This window comes from Littorina saxatilis, unplaced genomic scaffold (genome assembly GCF_037325665.1).
Source record: "Littorina saxatilis isolate snail1 unplaced genomic scaffold, US_GU_Lsax_2.0 scaffold_568, whole genome shotgun sequence".
NCBI lineage: Eukaryota > Metazoa > Mollusca > Gastropoda > Littorinimorpha > Littorinidae > Littorina > Littorina saxatilis.
This window is the reverse complement of record NW_027128788.1, coordinates 48,503-69,086: the sequence shown is the minus strand read 5'-3', so window position 1 is coordinate 69,086 and position 20,584 is coordinate 48,503. Positions and strand designations below refer to the sequence as shown.

General features: G+C 40.1%; 1 long non-coding RNA gene across 2 annotated transcripts; it reads left to right on the top strand.

Annotated features, from left to right (window-relative positions):
- Positions 1-7,840: 7,840 nt before the first annotated feature.
- LOC138957103 (uncharacterized) lies at positions 7,841-12,596 on the top strand. 2 transcript variants are annotated; one of them, XR_011452927.1, is made up of 4 exons: positions 7,841-8,292; positions 8,645-8,776; positions 9,483-9,566; positions 11,553-12,596. It is a non-coding gene; the product is annotated as an uncharacterized lncRNA (long non-coding RNA). The 2 variants fall into 2 exon arrangements; XR_011452926.1 differs by having other exon boundaries at positions 7,844-8,120.
- The last annotated feature ends 7,988 nt before the right edge of the window (positions 12,597-20,584 follow it).

Below are 20,584 nucleotides of genomic sequence, written 5' to 3'. Positions count from 1 at the left end.
ACAAGAACAAGAACAAGAACAAATCTTTAATTGTCTAAGGCCACAGCCCCTTACAATAGTGGTTAAAATAACAGCAATAGTATCTGCACAGTTATAAATTATAGTCACGCATAAAATTCAACAAATACATTAAGACCCTGATGACATGTCACCGAACCTGATTTCTAAGGGTTCGTCTCTTCTGTAACATGAAGAACACAAATCTGCTGAAGCTGTTCATCAAATTATCCTCATTACTGCCACAGAAATACACAAGTTGTTGTTGCAGCGTCTTAGAGTTCGAGATTGTCAAATACTTTGCTCGAAGGTCTTGATAAAAGGGACATAAAAATACAACATGGTGTTCATCTTCTTTATCAGCTGAACAGAGAGGACAGTTTCTTGTCGTTTGGTTTGGTGCGTACCGAAACTTGTGAGCGTTGATTTCGGATACTCCTGCGCGGAAACGAGTAAGAGCAACTCTGTACTTAATATCTTCGATTAATTCAATGTATTTCTCTTTTTCCAAACATGTTTTGTAACAATTATAAATGTCAAAACGTTCACTGCATTCTAAACAGGAGAGAGAGAGAGAGAGAGAGAGAGAGAGAGAGAGAGAGAGAGAGAGAGAGAGAGAGAGAGAGAGAGAGAGAGAGAGAGAGAGAGAGAGAGAAAAATTTCGTATTCTAAATTTATTGATAGAGGAAAGAGGGAAACAGAGAGAGGAGGGAAAGGGAGAGAAATCGAGATAGGGGGAAAGAGAGATATATATTTGTACTCTAATTTTATTATAAGATAAGAGAGAGGGAGGGGGGGGGGAGAAAGAGGGACCGTGAGAGTTACAGAGAGTGTGAGGGGAGAACAGCGGTAACCTTCCACTACCTAGGGTTTCTTCCCAGCATGACTGTGAGGTCTTGACACGCACCATGCCAAAGACCAACAGAAGACAATTTTAATGATGAACTCGAACTGCCTGAATCTGTGTTGCCTTTCTCATTGCAACTCGGCTGCATGATCACATGCCTGTATTTGTCATGTAAATTCTTACAACCCCGAATACAAAAACAAAACCAGAAAATGACGCCACAGTTTAAACAACAAAAGCATGGCTTTAATTTAAAATAGCAGCATTAACACCTAAATGTTTGTTATAATGCAGTAAAACTATTACATATCTGATTATTCTTATTCACCTATTTCGTCTCCTCTACCCATGTGCGTGTGTTGTATGTGCCTCTTGTTTTATGGACTGGGCAAAGGAGCTGCGCCTTCGGCTATCAGTGTGACTGACTTTTAGGGTTTAACGTCCTCTTAGACCAACTGGTCTATATTGGGACAGGTATTGGTAATACGTTGAAGTTATGGTGTGATACTTTGATTCGAACAAGCCCGCTGTGGCTGTCTTCTTCGACACACCAGCATTGGGTTTGTCTCGTCAAAGTATCGAAATACGATCATTATAATCGGAGACGAGAGATGATGCATGCGTGTCTTCGTGTTTTCCAAGCCCTGAGTCTTTCGCTGTGAACGTGGGATTTTTTCGTGCGCATGTGTTCACACGGGGGTGTTCGGACACCGAAGAGAGTCTGCACAAAGTTGACTCCGAGAAATAAATCTCTCGCCGAACGTGGGGATCGAACCCACGCTGATAGCGACCAACTGGCTACAAAGCCAGCGCGCTACCAACTGAGCTACCTCCCCGCCGCGCTATCAGTGTCAAGTTACCTAAAGGCAGAGGGGAAGTGTTTAACTAACCGTATCGAGTCAAGCACGCTTTGTCGTGCATTCCGAACGCGTGTACTGGAGTGACTGACAGGGGCTAGTCTGGACTTGACTGCGCCTGAACTGATGCGTTGTTTCATCGAACACTGTATAGTGTCTATTGACAGTTAAAAAGAGAAGTACGCAAGTCCGAATTACAATAGAAAGGGCAAGATGAAGAAACACAAAAGCACGAGGCTCAAATAGGTGCTACCAAAATTAAACAGAAACGTCTCTGGCGAACGTTTTAAACAGTATAAGACAGTATAAGCATAATAGTATGTATACAGAATGCTATACAGTCACGCAGTCCTTCTGTTTTACTGTCCGTACTCAGATAACGGATGTTTTAGAGTCAAATGAGCTGAATCTGTGCGTATGCCTTCAAAGATGGCTTCACACGATTGTAACTAAAACTTATATTCGTAGTCCTACTATTATCCCGCCAGGCACTCCTTTCAATACTTTTCTTCATATACCACCAATAGTATTATGCTTTTAGATATCGTTGTTAAATGATGTATTTTGATGCTGTTACCGCTGTCTGTCTCTGTCTTTAGATCTCTCCCTCTCAGTCTCTCCCTCTCTTTCTCCTCCTGTCTGTCTTTATTTATCTGTTTCCGCGTCGGTCTCTCCGTCTGTCCCTATCTCTGTCTGTCTCTATTTGTCTGGTTTAATGCAAGCAATGATAAGTGTATAGCCTTATCTATACATATATAATTAATATATATCATAGATTATATAATGGTATGATACATGAAGATTGTATAGGGACTTCTGCTACACTTATGGTGTAAAACACATGGGATGAATCATGCTGTGTTGCTTGAAAGTACAGACTCGAACATCAAAGCATTTGGTGTCACTCGGTTCAAAATATTAAAATGTATGGTTCGTGCACGTCCAATTTAATTGTGATTAGGCTACACAGCCATAGTATATAGGTTGTGTATATGTAACATGATGTAATCGGCGTACCGTTTCCGCACAGTCTTCGACTCGACGACTCCATAACCCCACATACACGTGAACATCAATAGATCTCCCAAACTTCTTTGAATATTTTAATCAAAATGTTTGTAGTACATACTCAGAAGACGACCCTTCAACTCTGTTGAAACAATTCAGGGTGTTTCCGCTAAAAATGTGTCTGTAAATCAAGTTCTTAGTTGAAGTTAAACAAAATTATCCTTACATAGCCCGAAAAAGCCCGCGAGGTAAAGGCAGACAAAAACAGTTGTGAGCGCAATCTATAATTGTAACCCGTTATGGCGTACTAGAGGAATACCCGGCTTCGCCGGGGTGAATCGCGAGACAGAGACAGACAGCGTGGCGGTTCATCACAATCACCTCTGCAGGCGAAGTCCTGTCAAACGGGATTGAGAATTTTAGAGCTTATTTCTTAGCCCTATATTATCTGCTGTGGCTTCTCAAATGCCAGAACATACAGACAGACAAAAGCCGCTAGACCCCATCACAAACAGAACTCTATAATACATAGGTTTTTGCCTACACACACACACAAACACACACACACACAGAGAAGCCGTATATATATATGCATATCTGTATCTATAAATATATAGAGATAGGTGAGAGTGTATTTTTCGCGTGGCTATAAATTGATTCGACCTTTTCACTTTGACAGTAAGAACAACTTACGGGTGCAAGGGAAGCGTTCTGGACAGCGCAGTGACATTCTAAAAATAGTCACTCTCAGAAACGGGAATTTGGGGTGAACGGCGCGACAGAGACAGACAGCGTGGCGGTTCACCACAATCACCTTTGAAAGGCGAAGTCCTGTCAAACGGGATTGAGAATTTTAGAGCTTATTTCTTAGCCCTATATTATCTGCTGTGGCTTCTCACATGCCAGAACATGCAGACAGACAAAAGCCGCTAGACCCCATCACAAACAGAACTCTATAATACATAGGTTTTTGCCTACACACACACACAAACACACACACACACAGAGAAGCCGTATATATATATGCATATCTGTATCTATAAATATATAGAGATAGGTGAGAGTGTATTTTTCGCGTGGCTATAAATTGATTCGACCTTTTCACTTTGACAGTAAGAACAACTTACGGGTGCAAGGGAAGCGTTCTGGACAGCGCAGTGACATTCTAAAAATAAATAGTAACTTACAACTGAACGGGAAAGCCACACGAAGGAAGGGAGATAAACGCCAAACACTGGAGAAGATAAGGAAGAGTTACTTATAATGGTGAAATGAACACAAAAACGAACATGAGTTTAGCGCTGCGCGCTGAGAGCACGTGTTGAAATATCTCATCGATGATATTGTGTCCGGGGTGTAGCTGAATACGGTGTCCAAATTTGAAAAAGAACCACCGAGAACTTTGGCGTTGTGATGTGGTGTAGCGGCTATGGTGTGTCGGTATGGGGGCCCGGGTAAGCTGAGGTGGAACCAAAATAGCTGAGGTGGAACCAAAATCGGTTCCGCGCAGCGCGCTGAGAGCACGTGTTGAAATATCTCATCGACCAGGTTGTGTCCAGGGTGTACCTGAATATGATCACCAAATTTGAAACAGATCCATCGAGAACCTTGGCCGCGCATCGCGCACAGACACACAGACACACAGACACACAGACACACACACACACAGACACTAGTCGTATATATATATAGATATAGTTGGTATGTCAATGTTCGCCTGTGGTCTCCAAGGTTGCCGTGGGTTAAATCTCATGTTATTTTTTGTGTGTGAAATGTGACGCAGGGATCCCTTTGAACCCATTCCTCTTGTTTTTTGATTGTTGGTTAATCATCTTTTATAGTTCATGTTACAAACTTCTTTAATTTGGCAGGTGTTTTTATTTTTTAATTTTGTATTTATTTTTGGGGTCTTCTTTTACTTCATTCCAGGAGTGGGGTAATAAGCTTGCGGTTTAATGGTCCTTATGGTCCCTTTGTTTATTTTCGGAGGAGTGGGGGTGGGGGGTGGTGGGTGCCGCTGCTGTCTGCAGGTTATCTAACTCACTAGGCATGACTGTTTCGCTAAATGGAGCAGCAGCGTCAGTGGGGAACAGGGCACGAGACTGTAGAGTTATGGACCCTCGTGTACAATCAGTGAGAGCCATAGTGAAACACAATATTACACATTTATGAACAACACATATTAATTACTTCACGCCATTACCTCAGTTATTCCCATAGTAGCAGAAACATTTTTTGAACATTGTCAAATATATGTCAGGGCTAATAGTCTCGGGTGCTGTTTTACTTCACAGTTATTTTTCAAGGTTGTCAGTAATATCAGAATAAATATCACACACTTGAATGTTGTCCAAGAGCTTCAAGGCATAGTCACTGATGTCATTACTTCAGTTATTGTCAAGATTGTGGGTCATGAGAACTTAATTATAATATTAATAGTTTTATGATAATAATAAAATTAAACAGCAACAAAAAAATACGAAAAAAGTTATAAGTGTATGGTACTTGTCTTACATTATGATAGTCCTGATTTTGTGATAAATCGCCAATTTGCAAGTGCTCTACACAAGGCTAGATGTTATTAGAGGTCAAGGAGGTCAAATATCACGAAAAGGCGAAGAAGCAACCAGAGCATCGGTGGCTGGCAGAGGAACCTCCCTCCGATTGGGCCACCAGAAGTAGAGGTGAAAGGAGAGGCTGGTGCAGCGGGGTGCCCGAGCCTCAGAAGGATAATTGGCGATGCAGCAAGGCCATTGATATCAGCGTGAACTTGTTATCAGCCGATGCCGTTATCGGGTTACAGCCGTAGCCCTTTCGCCGTGGCTTCGCGAGCTAGCACTGTAAGTCAGATGCTGACCACCGGTTCGCGGCGCCACAGGACCATGTTTTCAGCGTTCCTTTTCGTGTTGGGATCAAGTTACCGTGCCCTGGCCAAGAACGCTAGCATTGAAGAAGGGAGAGAAAAGTTCTACCTCCCCATCTTCGGTTTATGTAAACGACTAGGGCTCCTTGCATTAGGAAGTATTCGGATTCTAAATGTTTATTATTATTATCACTAGCAATACTCGTGCTCCTCACGGGATGTAACAAATGTTTGATGATTTTCATTAATCACTGATGGTGTGGATATTAAAGTGTATATGCGAATCCATCCCATGATCAATTGCTATTATTGTTGCAATGGTCGACTTATCTGTCTGAATCATGACTGATTTATTATTGTATTCATAGCTTCAAAGCGATGGTGATTGGAGTAGATTAGCTCCCCTGATCAGCGAAGCCTTATTTAACTATCAGTCATATGATAACCACACATATGATGGTAAAAACCCTTATAACTTTGGAACCAGCCAACCATTTTTTTTTTAATGAAATTAAACATGAAGACGCAGGCCATTAGTCCCTTCATGAATTCAAAAGAGAAAAAAATCAACTCGATTTTCTGCGAAAAACATTTCGCTGTGATTTTGTAATTTGTAACTGCTATTTTGTAGACCCTTCCTCGGAGTATGTAATAAAAAAGGTTTCATTGAAATATTCCCAGAACTTTGGGAGATATGGATGTTTATGCATTGGAGAATCAAACGCTAAAACCCTTATAACTTTGGAACCAGCCAACCATGTTTTATGAAATTGAACATGAAGACGCAGCACATTAGTCCCTTCAACTTAAAAAAAATTAACTCGAATTTGTAAAACATTTCTCGCTGTGACTTGGTATTTTGTACTGCTATTTTGTAGACCCTTCCTCAGAGTATGTAATGAAAAAAGTTTCATTGAAATATTCCCAGAACTTTGGGAGATATGGCTGATTATGTATTTTGACCATCGGGCCCCGTAATGACCTTGACCTTTGACATATCCAATATAAATGTTGCACACAATAGGCTATCGTGTGTCTACATCTACCTACAAAGTTTGGTTGAAAAATACTTAGCGGTTCAGGATTTATCGCAGTTCCTATATTGTGACATACATACATGCATACTTACGGAATGGAACAATCGCAAACGTTCCCGCTGGATGACGAATTAAATTATAAAAAACGTATCAGTAAAATAAAATAACAATGAACAGCACACATTCCCTGAAAAGTAATGTAGCGTAGGGGAAAGGGAGAAAAAAAGTGACACCGCGTGGATTCGAACGTACGTGATTAGAACATGATGAAGCAAGAGTGTCCTAACCAACTGGCCTACAAATAATTTGCAAAAGTTTCAGGGGAAAATACAGCTATGACATTACAAAAACCATAGGCAATGGATGTTCCCGTTTTTGCCATTCCAATAACTAACAACGATAACAACTTGATAGGTTTGAGAGTAAACTTGATTTGACATGCACGGTTGGCCTAGTGGTAAGGCGTCCGGTTGGCCTAGTGGTAAGGCGCCTAGTGGTGGGTTCGAACCCCGGCCGGGTCATACCTAAGACTTTAAAATTGGCAATCTAGTGGCTGCTCCGCCTGGCGTCTGGCATTATGGGGTTAGTGCTAGGACTGGTTGGTCCGGTGTCAGAATAATGTGACTGGGTGAGACATGAAGCCTGTGCTGCGACTTGTGTCTTGTGTGTGGCGCACGTTATATGTCAAAGCAGCACCGCCCTGATATGGCCCTTCGTGGTCGGCTGGGCGTTAAGCAAACAAACAATTAAACAAACAAACTCAATTGTCTCCAGTAAGGACACAGTTATTTTCTCCGAATTTAAGGCCCCAGTTTGTGGTGATTGATATTGATTTGCTCTGTAGTTTGATGATCCTACACTCTAAATTTTATAACACTTTGAGAACACTGAAAGTGTTTAGGGTGAACACTTAAAGTGTTAGGGTGAACACATTTTTACACTTTTGGAACACAGAAAGTGTTCTCAATGTGTTATCCTGAAGCATCTTCTGCTACCTGAACACTTTTGGAACACATGGTAAACACTTTTTTGCACAGTGGAACACCAGGTGAACACACGTGTTCAACAAGTGTTCCACAAGTGTTCCACTTCGTCTTTTAGTCATGATCCGAATAAAATAATACATTAAAAATATTTGGGCCTTGAGCAGATTCGAACCCGAGATCTTCGCCTTGCCATGTCAGCGCTCTACCGATTGAGCTACGGAGACTCGTCGGGATTTCGTGTCGCTTAGAGTATATAATTTTTATACCCCCTAGACCGCTGCGGGACGTTTTTTTGTTTTTGTTTTTAATCGTGTTGTGCTTATATTTTTTCATCAAACATTTATTTCATCTGAGACATCTAATAAGCGGTAAGTATTAGCATTTTTATTTTTACAATTTAATAATGTTACTAATTGTCCCATCATGCTTCAGCTGGACCAAAAAAGAACGTTGACACTTTTAGATCTGTGGACCTGTCTGCGTTGTCGCTGCGTTGATTTGGCTCAGGATTTCCGATTGTTATCTGTAAGTTGCTTGCTGAGATTTTGTATTAATTCATCTAAGCTTAGTCACTCGTATTTTTGTTGTAACATGTTCCTGTTACTTGTATCTGTGGACGTTTGAAGACAATTTCTCTAATTTTGCTGTCGCAACGGTTTCAGCTGATCAGTGGACCTTTTACATTAGTTCTGCGTTGGTAAATAAACTCTATTTCAATTTGATGTTGATTTTTTATTCTGGTTGATGTGCTTGGTTTTGTGTTATTGTTATACTTGTATGTCCAGGGGTTCCTTATAATTATAATGGTGGTCCAGTGAACGATACCTTCCGCCTGTGCATTTGCAGATTTTCGAATTCTTCTTCTTCCTTTGGTTAGACCATAGATGTACGATCTGCACGCTAGATAAAGTGAAGCGGTAGGCTAAAAACAGCATACATTAATGAACAACATTCATCATAATAGTGGCCAGGTTGATTGTGTGCGCAATTTAGAATAATTCTATGCATGCTTGGTTGTATTTGATTTCACAGATCTATCACACTTTCAGGGAACTGGGAAGCCGTTTGAGCTGATGTGCCCATGTGGCGAATCGATGTGGGCGTAACCTGCGCACATTTCTTCTGAATTGCACTGAGGATGAACAGGAGGCACTGACGGCAACCCAGACGTGTTTACAAAGGTACGCATGTCCTGCATTTGCATATAGTGTGTAGTTTTGCAGAGAAATATTGACTTTCAAATTGATCTGATAAGTTTTGTTTGTTTGTTTGCTTAACGCCCAGCCGACTACGAAGGGCCATATCAGGGCGGTGCTGCTTTGACATTTAACGTGCGCCACACACAAGACAGAAGTCGCAGCACAGGCTTCATGTCTCACCTAGTCACATTATTCTGACACCGGACCAACCAATCCTAGCCCTAACCCCATAATGCCAGACGCCAGGCGGAGCAGCCACTAGATTGCCAATTTTAAAGTTTTAGGTATGACCCGGCCGGGGTTCGAAGCCACGACCTCCCGATCACCGGGCGGACGCCTTACCACTAGGCCAATTGTGCCGGCGGTTGCGGAATCATTGATTATACTATTTGCTGAAATACTCTGTTTCAAAATTAATATCTCCGTGCAAAACACACCAGACAGTCGCCAAACTCATATGTGGACACACACACACACACACACACACACACCACACACACACACACACACACACACACACACACACAGCCAGCCCCCTCTCCTTCCACATTTGACAGAAATCTAAATGTTGATACACAGTTTCACAATAAACAAAAGTATGAGAATCAGAACACTTGTCAGTGTTGCTACGATGTGGAACTTCAGTAAAATAGTGTTTGATTTCTTAACATGCATCTTGTGTGTGCAGGAACCATACTGCTTCGCTGAGGCAGTTCACTTTCTGGAGATGGAGCTAACAGTAATGCGACGAAACCTTGTGGATGCACTTCATGTAAGTTTAAGCTTTCTGTGGGATACAGCGCAGTTACATTTTGAGAATGCTGCCCTATTTTGCAGTCTTCTCCTTAAAAGGTGGAAAAAATATACATATTTTTAAGTTCAGTGAGTGCTGAGGCCTGCAATGATAAAATGTTTTCCTGAACTTAGTCTACTCAGAATTTCCATTCGTTATGGTAGAGTAGTGCCGTAAACACTGAGGCCAGCTTTAGTCAAAGCATGGCCAACAGACAACACGCTGCTGATCCGCTTGGATCTGCCATTGCCGCTAACTGTGTATGCAGGGTGCATTCAATATGACACCCTTTTCTTTTGAAAATATTCTCATCGGAGTTTATGATTGGTTTTGACAGTGATCGCTGGCCTCCAATGGTCGCTGACAAGGTGTTTTCCTTCGGTTCACGTAGGTTTAGCTTGAGATCACGTGAGTTAAAAGCGATCCGTTTGTAAGTTTTGGTTAGTTTGATCTAAATAATGAAATATTTTAGAAAATTATGATAGAAATTAGAATGCATTTTATATTAAAGAATGCATTCCATATCATAGAACACATTCTATATTTATAGAATGCATTCTATAAAATAGAAAACATTGTATAATATAGAATGCATTCAATCATACTTGTCATTTGCCCAGAAATGTATTCTATTATAATAGAATGCATTCTATAACGTCCAACAATGCATTCTTATGATAGAATGCATTCTTATGATAGAATGCATTCCATAAAGCGCCACAAAACTTCTACAGGCCAGCTCGGTATGGTCCCTGCTTCGAAAGCAGATCTACAAACACTCTCACACACAGCTCTCTCTTTCTCTCTGTCTCTCTCTCTCTCTCTGTGTCTCTCTCTCTCTGTCTCTCTCTCTCTCTCTGTCTCTCTCTCTCTCTGTCTCTGTCTCTCTGTCTCTCTCTCTCTCTGTCTCTCTCTCTGTCTGTCTCTCTCTCTCTGTCTCTGTCTCTCTGTCTGTCTGTCTGTCTCTCTCTCTCTCTCTCTCTCTCTCTCTCTCTCTCTCTCTCTCTCTCTCTCTCTCTCTCTCTGTGCGTGTGTGTGGCTGTGTGTGAGTGTGTGTGTGTGTGTGTGTGGTTCTGCTTTTCTTTGCGGGGCTGGCCTGTTGTAGTTTCGGGACATTATGCATATAAATTATAATGCATTTCAGGACGTTAAAGAACGCATTCTATCATAAAAAGCATTTTGGTATTTTGTGTAAATAGAATGCATTTTATCATAGAAGGCAGTTCGGGACGTTATAGAATGCATTCTATAATATAGAATACATTACATAATAAATGATTTCCTTATAATTCATTATTTAGATCAAACCAACAAAACTTAGGTAGTTTCTTTACAAACGGATTACTAGAGGGTGCATTCAATATGACACCCTTTTCTTTAAACTAAAACTCATCGGAGTTCACGATTAATTGCGACAGTGATCTTTGGCTTCCAGTGATTGTTGACAAGGTGTTTTCCCTGGGTTCACATAGGTTAAGAACGAGTTAAGGAAAACGGGCGTGCTCAAGGCCTCGCCACATTAGCAGTACGGTTTACTGCTTACCTTATATAAACAATTTGTAGAGTGCCATTTTCCAGAGTGGCCACGCGCTAATGAAATCCTTGCGAAAGACCTATTTTAATTCTACTTTTTGTTCTTAGGGACAGACTCCTGCTTCAAGAGGGATTACTTTTTACATTCAGTCGTGTGTGCATGTGCGTGCATGCGAGTGTCATTGTGTGTTGGGAAGGTGAGAGCGAATTGGACGTGACGTATTTGTTCTGTTATGTGACCTATGCCCGTTCTGGAATAAAAAAAAGTTTACCTGTAACTGCGATTGTTGGAGATCTGCTGACAGCAAGAAGAAGTCCACTATTAGTTAAGATTTACACTTCAGTGTTATCAATTAAGTACAAACGTTTAACACAAACCTGTTAAGAGTTGGAAATGCATCATGTTCTAAAACTCACTTTTATTTCGAACAGGATGTTCCGGACAGCGAGTTGAAAACTAAACCAAAGACCAAGGGCCTGGAATCCTCCCAACTCTGAAGGGTGTTTTTGTTATCGGACTTTCGTGTGTGAACTTTCAAGATGGGGTTTACCAGAGCTCCGTTCATATTATTTAATAGCAACATATACCGAGCAACAAAAGAAACGCGAAAAAATTCTGCAATGTTTGATTGACAAAATCTCGAACAATTATGGAGTTAGAATTATCAAACCACAACATTTTGATGAAGGCATGTTTGACACAGCTGTTGCGTGAGTATTTTGATGCTGCGATTGTTTCAACACACGGGACAAAACGAAGTTTTGGAGGTCTCGCTCAGTCAGCCTTCATCGCGTTCTCTGGCCACTGATCGGACACTGGTTGCTACCAGTGATGTTCCTGGTATTGTCAGCGGCTGAATTGAATCGATGTCGAAGACGTTGTGGAAGGAAATTGCGATCTTGTCTTATTGGGGTAATGCGAAAAAATCTACCGCGTTGCATAACTGCAGTGCTTCCAATGTCACCAGAACATTGCAGAAGGTGATAAACTGTTGACACATGCACGTTTAAAGCACATGCCAGCGCTTCTGGATCACCCCCAGCTTTAAATCGACCTGGCATTTTGGTGGTGTCAATCTTGGCATCCTGGCTGTTTCAAAAGTGAGACTGGCAGCAAGCGTGCCATGGTATCTTTTGGTTGCTAATGCATTAGTGAACACATCTCACATATCAGATTTCTCCTGCTCTACTTGCACGTGCTGCGAGCGCGCATTATGTGTTTTACGATGAACCTGCTTGTCTTGTGTGTTAAAACAGTCACAGCATCAAAATAATCACACAAAAGCAAGGTCAAACATGCCTTCATTAAACTTTTGTAGTTTAATAATTCTAACTCTATAATTGATGAAGATTTTGTCAATCAAACAATGACGAATTTTGTTGCTCGGTATATTATGTGTTCAACAATTCCTACCCCAGACCCGTTTGTTCTGCGACTGCTGCAGACATTTCTTTTTGTCAATTAAAAATGCTTCTTTGCTCAGAAAATTTTGATTTTAATGTCTTTCTGAATTGTATGACAGTGCAGGATGAAAGTGTTCCAAAAGTGTTCTAAAAGTGTTCTAAAAGTGTTCCAAAAGTGTTCTAAAAGTGTTCTAAAAGTGTTCTAAAAGTGTTCCAAAAGTGTTCCAAAAGTGTTCCAAAAGTGTTCTAAAAGTGTTGACCTGAACACTTTTATGTGTTCAGAAGTGGTTACAGCAGGGTGAACACTTAAAAGTGTTCAGATGTGAACACTTTTGGAACACTTTTGGAACACTTTTGGAACACTTTTTTGTGTATAGAACACTTTTTGTGTTCCAAAAGTGTTCCAAAAGTGTTCTACTAAAAGGGTGTTCAGAAGTGGTTACAGAAAGGGTGTTCAGGAGTGGAACACTTTTGTTTAGAGTGTAGTGCCAACATTATCCCGTCAGGCATTGTTTAAATGTTTTCGTTTGCACCCACTTTTCTCCAAAACTGATAAAACTGTTGACACCACTATTAGGAAGCATGCTCATCGGAGTCGATGCCGAGAAGCTCTGAACTTTGGTGACCCTAGGTACCATATTATCCGGCCATGAAGGGTTTTAATATACTGCTGACCATACACCCGTTAGGGTCCATATGTTCTATCAGCCCCAGATACTTTACTTGATTTTTGCTTTCGGTCCAGCCGACTCTTTTGAGCCATATCAGGACCAATCAGCCCGAGACGAAGACTTTAAATAATAAAACAACAACCACAGCACGAGATGATAAACGGAAAGTATTAGGATCATTATGGTCACTTGTTAATTATTATTTTGTTACCCCTTTATCACATGCCGGCTATTGATACATGCCATATCATTATTTTTGTTATCAAAACGAATACGTTGTGTGTGTGTATTGTTAGGAAAACTCCAATCTTTTAGATTAGTTAACAATGTATCAAGAAAAATCACATATTTGAGCGAGTTTCTAGGTGACCCTCTTCGTGATTAGGGACCTAATGTACATCCTATTTGATCTTCCATGAATGGGTTCGGTTGATATTTGAATTTTCTGTAAAAGGGGTCGCTCAGATAATCGTCAAAATGTAACTGACAAGTCCAGTGGCTAACGAAGGAAAGCACCGATCACCATCAAGACTAAATCACTACCAGATGTCAGTAGGAATGTTGGTAACTGATCCACTGACCGCTATCATATGTTACTACTCGCGTACATTCCGTAGAGTACCTAGAGACCAATCTAGAGCATAATTGTATTTCATTCCCTCTGCTAGAACTGACTGGGCTTGCTGATATAAGCAAGCGTTAGTTTGTAACACATTCCCTGGCCCGTCCCAAGAGAATATGAAAGATATATATGCTACACGGAAGCGTTGTACAGACCGAAACAGTTCAAAATAATGATACTGGATTCAGACTTCAAAATTATTGTTTTCATATTAGGCCTACGAACAATAACTTACATGTTAAGATAAATAATACATGTATCGAGAGATATTGCTTTTATTCTAGGCTACATCTCTTATGGAGGCATCTTACACACTCTCTCTCTTTCTTCACCCTCCCATCTCTCTCTCTCCTTCTCTTCCCCTCTATCTCTCTAATATTGACAACACCCCTCATATGATCACTCAACCTCTCCCCATCGCCCTCTGTCTCTCACCTTCTTACACACACTCTCTCTTTTCCCAACTCTCCTCTCTCTCCATCTCTCTCTCTTCAATAATGACACCCCCCCCCCCCCATATATCACTCTACTTATCCTCCACTCTCGAATCTCCAAACATTCGGTTGAACGTGATTAACTGGTATCGTACCCCTATGACAGATAATATTCCCTATTCTCTGCATTCTCTGCTTGCTGTAATGCTCTTTTTTTTTCAAGCCACATTTCACGTCAACCAACTTTCATCAAGACGTTATTTAAAGCGTCATTGTAGAAATGACATTCGGAAATATTAGGGGAATCCCTGTCATAACATTTTTTTCTATTTGTTTCCCATCAGGCATTTTTTGTTTTAATCACAAGTAATATAATACAGACACACAAAGAGAGACACCTATAGTGACAGCCGCTCTATCATGCTAGGACTGGTGTCAGTATACTATGACTATACGAGGATGTCAATCAATCAATCAATATGAGGCTTATATCGCGCGTATTCCGTGGGTACAGCTCTAAGCGCAGGGATTTATTTATTTTAATTTTATTTTATGCAATTTATATCGCGCACATATTCAAGGCGCAGGGATTTAATAATATTCATGCCGTGTGAGATGGAATTTATTTTACACAATACATCACGCATTCACATCGGCCAGCAGATCGCAGCCATTTCGGCGCATATCCTACTTTTCACGGCCTATTATTCCAAGTCACACGGGTATTTTGGTGGAAATTTTTTATCTATGCCTATTCAATTTTGCCAGGACAGACCCTTTTGTCAATCGTGGGATCTTTAACGTACACACCCCAGTGTAGTGTACACGAAGGGACCTCGGTTTTTCGTCTCATCCGAAAGACTAGCACTTGAACCCACCACCTAGGTTAGGAAAGGGGGGAGAAAATTGCTAACGCCCTGACCCAGGGTCGAACTCGCAACCTCTCGCTTCCGCAAGTGCGTTACCACTCGGCCACCCAGTCCGATGTAAGCCTCTGCGATTTCAATCTCAGTGTGGCAGTACATTAATCTGCTGACCATAAACAAGGAATGCGTCCAGCTGTCTCTCTAGCTCTCCAGTAGGTTTCTCAGCGGGCTACCTGCTTGACGACGTTCTAATTGATGGCACGCGAACCGTGTAATGTATAGCCACTGCGCGAGTCGAACCGCTCTACGACTAGCTGCTCCTTTCCACGGCCCCCCACCCCCACGTATTCCACGCATCCCTCTCTCTCGCCCTTCCTCTCTCCCCCCTCCCTCTCTCCCCCCTCCCTCTCTCTCCCCCTCCTTCTTTCTCTCCCTTCCTCTCTCTTTAACCTTAATTGTCAATCCGTTTTTCATTGCTAAATTCATACGGATAAATAAAAGCTTGATGATTAGCAAGAATCACCTCTGATTTGTTATTTGCACTGTCACTGAAGACTAGACCGTCAGTGAAACTTAATACAGTTCGCCACCTGTTTACCTCTTTTTATATTTTAATCCAGACAGCATTATCCACCACCACCCATTATATAAACATTCTATTTTGTGTAGTCCCGATATCAATGTTGCAAACCTTTTGATGCAGCTTTTAATAATATAAGAGATTTGATTTATACGTATTCCCTGTTTCACTCAATGAATATATATATTCCCTAAAATATCCAGGTAATATACATATTTCCTGGAATTTGGATGCCATTTTTAGACGTATTCCCTGACTTATATTTAGCATTCAAAAGGAGACACTTTGATGGAGTGAAAAATCTCTCTCTCTCTCTCTCTCTCTCTCTCTCTCTCTCTCTCTCTCTCTCTCTCTCTCTTATGCTTACAAATATAACAACAATTGCATATCAATAAAATTTACAACACAAAATTACACTGTTTGCACCAATGAAGTGAGAAAAAAATGACTTTTATATCAGCAAAATCAACAAGCCGTAATAACTCTAGTTGGCGGGATATATTTTGTTTGTTTGTTTGGTTGGTTGTTTGCTTAACGCCCAGCCGACCACGAAGAGCCACATCAGGGCGGTGCTGCTTTGACATTTAACGTGCGCCACACACAAGACAGAAGTCGCAGCACAGGCTTCATGTCTCACCCAGTCACATTATTCTGACACCGGACCAACCAGTCCTAGCACTAACCCCATAATGCCAGACGCCAGGCGGAGCAGCCACTAGATTGCCAATTTTAAAGTCTTAGGTATCCCTGCCGGGGTTCGAACCCACGACCTCCCGCTCACTGGGCGGACGCCTTACCACTAGGCCACCGTGTTGCGGTTTGGCGGGATATAGTGATCCTTACATCGTTCGAAAAAAAACCCAATACAGCTACCCTTTCAAACCATGTTTTTTTTGCTTATTTGCTATTGTATTTGGTTGTAATATGTTATATAGAATTGTGCATGTGAAGGGATATTATATTTTTTAAATATGGAAAAAGTGAAAGCTAATTTAAAATTTATGGACAGATTAATTGATGAAAATGGCTCTCAATAACGACGCAAAAAGGAATTTTACAGGAGCAAGTGAGATTTTACAATAACGTGTTTGATAAAAATGGGAATTTTGTTGAGGAGGATGCTGAAAGTAAAGTTCTTAATTCAAATATTCCTCAGTTAAATGACGAACGAAAATATGTTTTGGAAACTGATTTTAATAATAATAATAATAATGGACATTTATTAATCGCCCCTTCTCACAAGAGCTCACGGCGATTTACATATTAATTTCTGCCGTGTGAGATGGATTTTTTTACACAATACATCACGCATTCACATTGGCCAGTAAATCTCAAGCCATTACGGCGAATATTTACTTTTTACGGCCTGTTATTCCAAGTCACACGGGTATTTGGAGGACATTTTTTATCTATGCCTATACAATTTTGCCAGGAAAGACCCTTTTGTCAATCGTGAGATCTTTAACGTGCACACCCATATGCACACCCCAATACCGTGTTAGAAATCGGCAGGGCGCTGTCTTTATTAAAAAATGGTTCGTCACCAGGTTTAGACGGATTGACTACAAGTTTCATGAATTTTTTTTGGCCTAAAGTAAAAATGATGGTGGTTAATTCCCTTCAAAGTGCATTTAGAGTCGGTGAATTGTCAGATACTCAGAAAAGAGCAGTTATCACGTTGATCCATAAGGGTAAAGATTTGCCGAGAGATAGCCTTAAGAATTGGAGACCCTATATCTGTAACCAATACAGATTATAAAATGCTGGCAAAATGTTTATCGCAGCGCTTATCTGGTGTTATTTCTGACCTCGTGCCAGAAGATCAGACAGGATTTATTAAGGGAAGAAAGGCAAGTAACTTGATTAGATTAATTGATGATGTCATTAATTACGCTAATGAAAGAAATCAAGCAGGTAATATATTACTTGCGCTTGACTACGCCCGAGCCTACGATTCCATCTCAAAAGACTATGTGGTCTGGTCCTTTAAAAAAATTGGTTTTGGCGAAACATTTGTTAAATGGATTACAGTTTTAATGACAAACACCACGAGCTGCATAAATTATATGGGTTGGATTTCGGAAGAAATAAGTGTGAATTCCGGAATCCGTCAGGGATGTCCCCTCTCACCTTTGGCCTTCGTGCTTGCTGTAGAATTATTAGCAATCAAAATCCGAAGTCACCCCAATATTAAAGGATTTGCCTTACCAGATGTAGGTTTTGCAGAACAAACATCGCGTATCTTGAAAATGGCTATGTACGCCGATGACATAACTGTTTTACTTCAAGATAAAAACGACATGGAAACGGTTTTGAAAATCATTGATGATTTCTCCAATATATCTCGCTTGAAATTAAATAAAAGTAAAACGGAAGCAATGTGGTTGGGATCGCGTATAAACTGTCAAGAGAAATATTGCGATATTAAATGGAATACCCAGGTTATAATCATGGGAATTAGTCAGTTTTAAAAAGGACATCCCGGCCTCTGAAATTATGGAAAAATGGTCCAAAAGACTTGAAAAAGTTGAACAAATCATTTGCAGATAGTCAAGAAGAAATTTAAGTACAAGCGGCAAATTATGTATTATTAAGTCCTTCTTAGTTTCACAATTTGTTTACGTTATGCAGGCGCTTCTTGCCCCTGTTAAAGTTCTCGATAAGTTGAATACTATTTTGTTCAGATTTCTCTGGAAAAGGAAGTATTCAAATACAAAAGCCGAAATGTATTGTGTAATGTGGTGGAAGAAGGTGGTATTAACATGATAAACGTCCACGATATGCAGACTTCTTTTTTACTCACATGGGCAGCAAAACTTCAACAACAAAAACATGAACCGTGGACAACGATTCCATTAAGTCTTTATCAGGTATTGGGAAGAAATTTACTTTGTTTTAAAGCCACAACACCACTAAAACTGTTCCAAGGTATTGAATGCATTCGATCAAACTTTTGGACAGAAGTTCTCTTAAAATGAATCCATAATAAAGCATTGATTTATGAGAGAGAAGATCGCTTTGGCGATCAATGTTTGTGGAACAATATAAAAGTGGTTTATAAAAATAAAAGCTTATATTTTAAAAAAATGGATAGAAGCGCACTTAGATACGGTGAAAGATATTTGGGTTAACGGAGATATGATTCCTTTTAACCAGCTGTGCACAAAGATAGGATACAGTCCCTCTAGATTTTTTTAGAACGGCGCAAAGACTGCTGTGCGAGCGCTTGCACTTCGCAAAAACACAGCCAGCCCGCGAGCAGGCGAACACAATAATGACCTTGACACACGGAACCCTGTGATCATTAACCCCTCCGCGAGAAAGTTTCGCATGCTGATAGTCCAGTCAAAAGCGAGCGAGCCTTGCGCTGTTACATTTTGGTTACATAAATATCAGGTTAAAGTAGATCACAATTATTGGCTGTTAGCAAGCAAATGTACAAAAGAAGAAAGATTGCGATTGTTACAATGGAAAATATTACATAATATTTATCCCACGAATATATTATTAAAAAAAATGAAAATTAGAGAAACAAAAGTATGTACATTTTGTAAACACATTGATTAATATGTTGAACACTTTTTTGGGCAATGTGAGAAGTTGACGAGCTTTTGGGAAAATGTTGTCCATTATATGTTTAGAAATACAGGATCAAATGTGCACCTCTCAGAACACGATGTCTTGTTTGGTTATCAACCTAGTAATATATGCCAAAATAATAAGGTACTTAATCACATTATTTTGATTGCAAAAATGTGTATTAGTAAATATAAGTATGGTGATAGATACGATTTGAATAGTATATTGGAAAATGAAATGTACATTGGAAGTATGTGAGTAATGTATAAGTCGAGATGAGGTGAAGTGATATATGACGTTTGTGAATATTATGAGGGGGGTGGGAGAGAGCGGATGGACGAGAATAAGGAAAAAAAAAAAGGAGAAAAAAAAAGTAACCATGTATGGCTCCTCAATTGCTTTTTGTATAAACAACCATGCAAACCACAAAAAAAGAGAAAAAAAAACCCAGGTTTTCTCCAATTTAAAAAAAAAAAAAAAAAAAAAAAAAAAAGTCGCTTAAGGCGAAATGACTACATTTAGTCAAGCTGTGGAACTCACAGAACGCACTGCATTTTTTTTACAGTGACCGTAGTCCGCCGCTCGCGCAAAACGCAGTGAAACTGACGAGACTGTTTAGCGCGGTGGTGGTTTCGCTGTGCTGCATAGCATGCTTTTCTGTACCTCTCTTCGTTTTATCTTTCTGAGCGTGTTTTTAATCCAAACATATATCTATATGATTTGGAATCAGGAACCGACAAGGAATAAGATGAAATTGTTTTTTAATCGATTTCAGAAATTTGATTTTGATCATAATTTTTAATTTTTAATTTTGAGAGCTTGTTTCTAATCCGAATATAACATATTTATATGTTTTTGGAATCAGAAAATAATGAAGAATAAGATGAATGTAAATTTCGATCGTTTTATAAAAAAAAAAATCAATTACAATTTTCAGATTTTTAATGACCAAAGTCATTAATTAATTTTAAGCCACCAAGCTGAAATACAATACTGAAGTCCGGCCTTTGTCGAAGATTGCTTGGCCAAAATTTCAATCAATTTGATTGAAAAATGAGGATGTGACAGTGCCGTCTCAACTTTTACAAAGAGCCGGATATGACGTCATCAAAGACATTTATCGAAAAAAGAAAACAACGTCCGGGGATATCATACCCAGGAACTCTCATGTAAAATTTCATAAAGATCGGTCCAGTAGTTTACTCTGAATCGCTCTACACACGCGCACGCACACCGGCACAGACAAAACTTGACTAAATGTAAAGAGAGAGAGAGAAAGAGAGAGAGAGAGAGAGAGAGAGAGAGAGA